General features: G+C 39.5%; 1 long non-coding RNA gene and 1 pseudogene across 1 annotated transcript in view; both read left to right on the top strand.

Moving 5' to 3' along the window:
- LOC107640567 lies at positions 1,056 to 6,295 on the top strand (annotated as a pseudogene).
- Positions 7,472 to 9,200, top strand: part of LOC107641847 — a 3,363-nt gene continuing 1,634 nt past the window's right edge. Inside the window, exons 1-2 of the long non-coding RNA XR_002347866.1 lie at positions 7,472 to 7,718; positions 7,849 to 7,932. This is a non-coding gene — a long non-coding RNA (uncharacterized LOC107641847). The remainder of the gene's footprint in view (positions 7,719 to 7,848; positions 7,933 to 9,200) is intronic.

Raw genomic sequence — 9,200 nt, 5'->3', positions numbered from 1 at the left:
TGTTTGATAAAATGCTTGGCTTAGTTTTCACTTAGTTTTTCTACACTCTTAGCTTGGAATTGTTGACTTTGGTGTCCCTTGAGTCATTGATGTCCATTCTTGTTTGATATATTAGAGTAGTTAGTTAATTTGGTTTCCCTTGACTTTATGTGACCCCTAGTGTTGACATAGGACTTAGGGATTGAAATTAACTATGCCTATTTGGCTTATCTTCAATGTAAGGTTGACTAAGTAGGATTAACTCTTCATAATCATCATATATTTGTGGCTAATGACTAGGATAGGTAGCCTTAGTTCTCAATTACTTGCCAAGAGGTTTCTTGCACTTTAATCTTCCTTGCTTTGACATTTAAGTGCTTTGACTTTTATTGCTTTGATGTTTAATTTCTTGCATGTTTAGTTTTCACACTCTTGGTTGAGAAATTGGATGTTTGGGTGGAATTGAGTTATGGATGTCCATTCCGCATTGTGTGAGAATAGTTAATTGGTTTGGTTTCCATTGACGCTAGTCTTTCACTAAGTAATTAGTGAGTTGACTAGGACTTATGGATTGAGATCAATTACACTCTTTGACTATTTCTCAAGGAGGATTGATTGATTTGGATTGATTCCACACAATTGCCATGTTTGTGGTCCATAACTAGGTTAGGAAACCTAGATTACCCACTTCTTACCAAGAGTCCTTTTTAGCACTTAATTTCCATTTCCATTGCCTTTACTTGCTTTCATTTAATTTCTTGCATGCTAAGTTACTTCCTTGCTATTTACATTCCCTTGCTCTCTTGCATTCACAATCCCCAATTCTCTCATAGCCAATAAATGTACACTTGCAACTCCTAGGGAGAACGACCTGAGGTTGAATTACTCTCGATCTCGGTTATTATAATTTGAATTTAAAACATTTGATCTTGAGAATTAATTGTTAGTATAGACTATACTTTCAACGATGGAATTCTGTTTTGTGAAAATCTAGACTAATAATAGTTCTCATTGTCAACGTGTCTAAAACTACTTTTTGATGCCCTAGAGCGTTAGGGACGTACGAGTGGGTGGTTATGCCATTTGGTTTTAAAAATGCTGGTGCTACATACCAACGCGCCATGAATGCTATTTTCCATTTGTATATTGGGAAATTTATGGAGGTGTATATCGATGATGTTATGGTTAAGTCGAATTCAGTAGACCAACATATGGACCATTTAAGAAAAGCTTTTAATACGATGCAGAGAAAGGGATTAAAAATGAATCCTTTAAAATGCGCATTTGGCATTTCATCAGGAAACTTTTTGAGATTCGTTGTCCATAAAACGGGGATTGCTATTGATAAGAACAAGGAAAATGCAATCCTAGGGTTATCCTCTCCTAGATCGAAAAAAGAGGTGCAGTCTTTCCTTGGAAAAGTTAACTATCTTAGAAGGTTTATATCGAATCTCTCGAGTCGAACTCAAGTATTTGCACCCTTGGTAAAGCTTAAAAGTGAAACGCAATTCGAATGGACAAAGGAATATCAAGAAGCTTTTGAATCAATCAAAGTTTATTTGTCCAAAGCCCCAGTAATGGAAAATGTTCGTCCTCATGAGCCTTTAAAGTTGTACATTGCAGCAACCACGAATAAAATTGGATGTATGTTGGCTCAAGATGATGAAAACAGACATGAACGAGCCATTTATCATCGTAGTCAGGTATTAAATGACATAGAAACAAGGTATTCACCCATTGGAAAGTTGTGTTTGTCTCTTTATTATGCTTGCACAAAATTAAAGTGCTATATGGTTGCAAAATCGGTGAAGGTAATTGCACAAACTGACTTAGTTAAATATATGCTAACTTATCCTATGCTGAGGGCTCGATTAGGAAAATAGATGTTAGCCTTAACAGAGTTTGATTTGCAATATATTACAGCAGAAGCTGTAAAAGGTCAGGTCATTGCAGATTTTCTGGTAGATCATTCGGATAATCTGAATGACCAGGGGGCAAACATAATTGATCTGCACATCGACTATTGAAAATTATATTTTGATGGTTCAAAACATAAAGATGGTGCTAGGGTTAGGATTTTAATTATTTCACCAGAAGGAGTTCCATCAGAATTTTTGTTTGAATTAAAATATCCTTGTTTGAATAATGTAGCAGAAGGGGCTTTAGAGGTTCAAATTCTTGGGATTCTCAGTTAGTTTCAAAACAGTTGTCAAAAGAGTTCAAAATAGTTGTCCATAGAGTGGTACAACATATCCCAGCATCCGAATTGCATTCGATTATCAAACCTTGGCCTTTCCGAGGATGGGCCCTGGATCTAATTGGGGTGATACATCCTCCTTCGTCGAAAGATAACAAGTTCATTCTAGTAGCGATTGATTATTTCACAAAATGGATTGAAGCTGTTCCTTTAATATAGGCTGGACAAAATGAAGTGATAGACTTTATCGAGGAATATATAATTCATCGATTTGGAATTTCCCAAACTTTGAGTACTGATCAAGAGACTATGTTTAATGGTCAGTGAATTAATAATTTTGCAGCCTCGATAAATATTAATATGATAACTTCAACTCCATATTATGCGCAAACCAATGGGCAAGTCGAGGCAGAAAACAAAATATTGATTAATTTGATCAAGAAACAAATTGGTAGCAAACCTGGAACTTGGCATGAGACTTTGAGTCAGGTATTGTGGGCTTATCGAAACTCAGTAAGAGGGTCAACAGGTACTTCTCCTTATAAATTAGTATATGGTCATAGTGCAGTTTTACCACTAGAGATTAATCTCAATATATTGAGAGTATTGAAACAAAATGAGTTGCCAGTCAATGATTATTGGAATGCAATGTATGAGGAATTGAATGATTTGGATTTAGACCGTATGATGGCGCTTGAAAATATGATTTGACAAAAAGAAGGTGTTGCTCGAAGCTATAATCATCGAATAAAAGAGAAATGTTTCAATATAGGTGAGTTAGTTTTAAAAGTGGTATTCCCAATGGAAAAAAGTCAAGATTTCTTGGCAAATGGTCCCATACTTGGGAAGGACCTTTTCAAGTGATCGATTTGTACTCTAGAAATGCATATCGAATTAAGGATATTGATTCTGGGAATGTGATTAAATCGATAAATGAGAAATATTTGAAATAGTATCGATGCATGCAAGATTAAGATTAGGTATATAAATATATATAAGAGAACATAAAAAGAGTTATTATCATAAGTAAAAGTTTCAAACGGATGGAACGAAGCTTAGTTGAGCTTAGTTTTTTTTATTTGTTTGTGTTCTTCACTCTGAGCTTAGTTGAGCTGTTCGATGCAATTCTCTTGTTTGGCCTCTACAACACAAAGCTCATTGAAGATTCTTTGTTGTTGTTGTTGAACGGTGGCTAAGGGGGAAGTTAAATTAGCGTTTTTTTGCCGAATTCTAGCCAATTTTTGCTCAATTCAGGCTAACTCTGCCTCAAGATCTTCTTCTTGTTTTTTATAATAAGCTTGAGCAGTGAGGGCTTCAGTGACCCTTAAATCATATTCTTGGTAAGATTCTTTCATCGGTTGAAGAATTGCATTGACTTTCCCTAACTCAGTTTTGATTTGAGCTATTTTTTCTCTAGCATCCTGCAACTTATATTGCACAGTGATGCAGCTATTTGAGATTTTTGTAAACTTCTTCACTATAGAGAAAGTACAGGGGAACCTGGAATTCGAGGAAAAAACTCAAAATATCTGAGAGAAGGGAATTCAGCTTCGATTGACTGGTCCATTCTGAAGGAGTAAGTGTCAAAAGTTCCAGAAGATTGGATAGATGTTGAAAAATGTGTTGATTGGGTTTATAAGGAAGGTTGTATGATGAAGGCACTGTAGGAATGGGAGTTGAGATAGGCACTTCCCCTTCTTGAATGATTTCTGTTAGAACTGCTACAAGTTTAGCTAGTTCAGTGTTTGAAGGTGTGGAGGTAATTTCAGGTATCTCAGCAGATGGTTCTAGACCACGTGAGGAAGAAGTTCAATGGTTTTTCTGGACTTGTAATTCTTCAAGGAGAACGGATGGTTCTTGCATCTTGAGTAGATAATTCAGGGCTCCGTGCCACAGGAGATGTGTGAAGGGCATCAGCTTGAGTTGGAGAAGGAGGATCTTCAACGGCACTATAAGAAAAAAGGCCTATGGCCACGCTTTTTTCTTGCCACGCTTCAAAAGCGTGGCCAAAAGTGGTCAATGGCCACGCTTTTATGAGGGTGGCGGTAGATTAGAGATTCGGCCACTTTTTTTTTGTCACGCTTCAAAAGCGTGGCGAAAAGGATCAACGGCCACACTTTTGTAAGGGTGGCAATTGATTAGAGAAACGACCACGTTTTTTTTTCTGCCACACTTCAAAAGCGTGGCCATAGAGAGAAACAAGGACGTTTTAAAAGCGTGGAGACATGGTTACATTACGGCTATGCTTACAAAACGTGGCCATATCCTGATACTCTTTTGGCACGCTTTAAAAGCGTGGCCAAAAGGTTTAAAAATAAAAAAAAAAAAACCTAATAACCCCAAACCTAATAACCTTGAATCCTACTAACCTTGAAACTTCAAAAGCTTCGAGACTCTCTCAGTCTCCGTCACTCACAACCCATAACCCTAATAACCCCTCACGCTCCACCTTCCACATCCCGATCTCAATCTCCAGCTCCCGCAAACCTTAATCCCAATCTGACTCTGCTCTCCGCGTCACCGCCCCCGCCGCCGTTGTAGTAGCATCATCCCAACTTCTCCTACGTGCCACCTCAGGTCTCTACTGGACCTCCCTTCGCGCCTCCCGCCGCCCTCTCCTTCCGGCCGCTGTCTCCTCGGGCACCGCACTTCTCCCCGCTGCCAAATCCATCTGGAGGCGCCGCTCCGCCCAGCCTTGCCTACCAGAATCCGTCGATTCCACCTCCTGGTGTTAGCTCAGCAGATGTAATGGCTCCCGTCGTCGCCTCTGCTGCCGGTGGCGTTGCTGTTCCGGCGTCTGTGCTGCACATGCAGCCAATGATGTCGTATCAGGCTCCCCCGACGTCTTCTCCTCCCTCGCTGCCCTCTGCTCCGGCCAGTACCGCACCGGATTTGGCGCCATCCTCTCCGCCGGTACCTTGCTCTCCGCCCTCGTTGTTGGATTCGTCGCCTTCTACTCCGCTCCGTTCTCCTTCGACCCCGTACCCTTCATCAGAGACGTGCTCTTCTACTTGACGGCAGCGATGTTACTCTTCTACGTTTATCTTAGCACGGATATCTTCCTGTGGCAGGCGATTGGGTTCATAGGGTTTTATGCATTCTTCGTTGGTCTCGTGTTCTATATGGACTTGGGAGTAGTTGATGGCAGAGGCAAGAGTGGGAATTCTTCCATAGATCTTGAGGAGCAGAAGGAATTAGTTGCGGTGCACGTTGATTCCGACGCCAAGGTTTCGGGATCTATGAACGATGAGAAGCGCAGTTCTGGATTTCCGGGAGCTTATGGATTGGTATGTTTCAATTTCAATTAAACTAATAATTTTTCTGATTTAGAGTTTGATATAAATGGATTTGGTTTTTTATGGCAATTGGATCTGGTAACTTGGCTTTCTTGGTTTGTTACTTTGTTGGCTAGAACCTGAATGAAAGAAATAGTAGTTGGAATAAGGAACCTGATCTATGTTCTTACCAACTCATTTGAATTTAGGCGTTGGATTTGTTTGATTCTTTTTTGCAGTGTACATGGTACTGTGCACGTTTTCTGATTAAACTTATTGCATTGATGTAACCATGATCATTTTGATTATATAATTAAGGCAATGGTTCTTATCTTTAACATAAAGTAGGCAATACTGTTCATTTCAGGGATAGAATTCTAGTTTATTTGATAAACATTATTCTATTGGAGGTTGTCCTGGCTTATCCCTTGCTCTCTTCATCCAGATTTCTAAAGCATGAGAGATTCCTATTGCAACTCTCAAACTGTCGATCCCCGAGCCAGTGCTGTCGCAATGGAGCAGACTTTACTCGTTAGCCAACATCGCTTTTTGTCCGATAGCCCTCTTGTATGCTTGCAAATCATTTGTGCCATTTGATCATCCCATAGCTTTCCTCTTCCCAAACACTGACTTGCCCCTCTGGTCAGTGGTGCTCACCACAAGCTTCTGCCTTGCATGCCTTCATTTAGTAATGGAAAAAGAACCTCCCAAAACCGAGCAAATACCTGTGGTTGTCATGGCATTTGTTATGAGCGTGTTTTGGATATCTACCGCAGCTGGAGAACTGGTGAACTGCCTTGAAACTTTAGGTCTAGTTCTCAAACTACCACCGACAATCCTCTAGTGTGTATTATTATTAACATGAATCTCTTAATAGAAATTGAGGACAACTTATCTTTCTAATACGGGAAGGTATATTGTCAACACCAGCTATTTCTGCTGTGATAAGGAAGCAGAAGGCAAGCCAATCTAATTAACCCCTTTTTATCCTGTTTATGGGGTATTAAGGTGACTTAATATTTTTTAATTATGGGTCAATTGTGCATTGACTAATAGGTTATTTGGTATTCATTAAACATAATAAATACAGCTCTGTCGCATAAAGAAGATTTGTCTTGGTATATCTATAGCTAATTTCCATGTTGTGTGTATGTTTGCTAGTTGGTGTTTTTGACAAATCCTATTTTATTTACTCTAGTTTAATTACAGAAGTGGGCACCCTACTCCAGAATCCATTACTCTAGAATTAATTTGTTGGTGATTTTTTTCTTGTTTCATTTCTTCATTTTCTTTTTTCTTGAATGGTGCTATTAATGCATCTAAAATCTTGCACACAATTTTGCATCATCACCCTACTCTGTTCCTATCCGGTATTACTCTAGTCAGCCACTAACATTTGGTCCTTTTTAGTGTTAAATCTCTTGATAGTGCATTTGAATAGAGAAAAAGTACTGTGCAAGTAAGAAAGGAGCTACTGAAACTGATGCGCATGTATGACACACTATAATCATGTTGATATCAATGTTTTCCAGGGTGATAAAAAGGATTCAGTGACAGCAAGTAAAACCCTAGATTTGACATCTGGTTTTGAAGTTGGCCCAACAACAAATGGTGCATGCGATGCGGTATCATGTCATAGTGCTCGGTCAGTATTGACTATTGCCTTCCAGTTTCCTTTTGACAGTAGTCTGCAGGATAATGTTGCTGTCATGGCATGCCAGTACATCTGTAGTGTGATTTCCTCTGTGCAGAGGGTTGCCATGGCAATTTCTCCATCTAGTATAAACCCGGCAGTTGGCTCAAACTCTCTCCTGGTTCTCCAGAGGCTCTTACACTAGCCAACTGGATCTGCTACAGTTATAGGCAAGTCTGCATCTGTTGTATTGTGTTCAAGATTTATTGTTGAATATTCATTCTTGAAAAGTATCTAATGATGCCCTTCACTTTTTTGTTCTTTTTTCTGCTAATAACAGTTATTATTTGGGGGCAGAGTTGCTGAGATCTGATTCTCTCATGGGTGAGTCAGTGCTTAAATATTTGTGGCATCATCAGGATGCCATTTTGTGCTGTTCTTTGAAGGTATGGCAGATGTTTTGTTCATAGTAGAGTTCATCATTTCCATGAAAGCCTTTAATTTAAGATATATATGATTCTCTGTCTGGATCGTAGTCGGTGCCGGTGTTCATCTTTGCAAACCAGGTTGGCCTTGACATGTTGGAAACAACTTTGGTGGCTTTACAAGACATCACATGGGTATTTAGAGGAAGGTAATTCATTAAGTCTGCAAAATTGTAACAATGAATCTTTCTCTAAGTGTTGTTTATGTATGTTCAACTTTAATTTGTGGGAAATGGGAATTATTTCTTTCATTAACTGTTCTGTTTCTTTGTTTATCAGTGCCTTGTATTAACTCCATCTTGTGAAGGCAGAGAAAGCTAGAAGATACATTCCAAAAGAATTCAAATAGGTTGAAGCTTTTGGGTAGGTCCAATATATGGGTTTGAGTCTTTAGATTATCAGTGCCTTGTATTTTCTCTCTTTAGATTATAAATGCAGCAATTCTTTTATGGGTTTGAGTCTTTAGGCAATTTGTGAATATTGAATCCAAGAAATGTCGTTAGTTTGGAAGACTAACTATTGCTGACGTGAACTCAGGGATATTTTTGTTTGATGTCTTCTGATTTGCATTCTAATCTTTACAATGATGGTTGCCCGATGTCCAGTGTTCCTCTGCGAGCCCAGAGCCACTACTAGACCCTGTTTTACTGTGCACCCCCTCTGCCACTGTCGCTACCCCAGCGCCACCACTAGGCCGCCACCGTGTTGCTCTGGCCATTCACTCATCATCATCAATCTTTCCCTTCACTCCCCTATTCCAATTCCCTGCTCCCAGGTTCCCCTTTCATCTCATTTTATCTGGTTTAGCTCATTCTGTTTAGCTTGTTTAGTTCAACTAATTTAGTTTAGTTGAATTAGTTAGAGAATCTGGACTGGTTAGTGGATGTAGGTTTTGTTTTGTTTACTGCTGTTGTTCGAAATGAATTTGTCTTTCCTCTAAATGTTGCCCTGGATGAACTTGTTTATTGTGCTGTTTTGGTGTTGAATTCTGGACTTGTGATTGCTGTTTATTGTATTTTTTCATTGTCCAAAATAGATGCTGTGAAAGTATTACTGGTGCACGAAAATTACTTCACACTATGTAATTCCGCACAACTAACCAGCAAGTGCACTGGGTCGTCCAAGTAATACCTCACGTGAGTAAGGGTCGATCCCACGGAGATTGTTGGCTTGAAGCAAGCTATGGTTATCTTGCAACTCTTAGTCAGGATATTAATTAGTGGTTATCAATTGACTTGCAAATGAACAAGAGAGCATGAATTAAAGGTTACTTGTTATGCAGTAAATGAGAATATGTTGGAGTTTTAGAGATGCTTTGCCTTTTGAATCTCTGCTTTCTCTCTATCTTCTTCTTCACACACGCACGTCCCTCCTATGGCAAGCTGCGTGTTGGAGGATCACCGTTGTCAATGGCTACCATCCTTCCTTTCAGTGAAAATGGTCCAGGTGCGCTGTCACCGCACGGCTAATCATCTGTAGGTTCTCGATCATACCGGAATAGGATTCGCCATCCTTTTGCATCTGTCACTACGCCCAGCACTCGCGAGTTTGAAGCTCGTCACAATCATCCAATCCCAGAATCCTACTAGGAATACCACAGACAAGGTTTAGACTTTCCGGATTCTCAAGGA

Source organism: Arachis ipaensis, chromosome B05 (assembly GCF_000816755.2).
Source record: "Arachis ipaensis cultivar K30076 chromosome B05, Araip1.1, whole genome shotgun sequence".
In the NCBI taxonomy this organism is placed as follows: domain Eukaryota; kingdom Viridiplantae; phylum Streptophyta; class Magnoliopsida; order Fabales; family Fabaceae; genus Arachis; species Arachis ipaensis.
The sequence above is the reverse complement of the archived record's forward strand: the minus strand, read 5'-3'. Positions and strand labels throughout refer to the sequence as shown.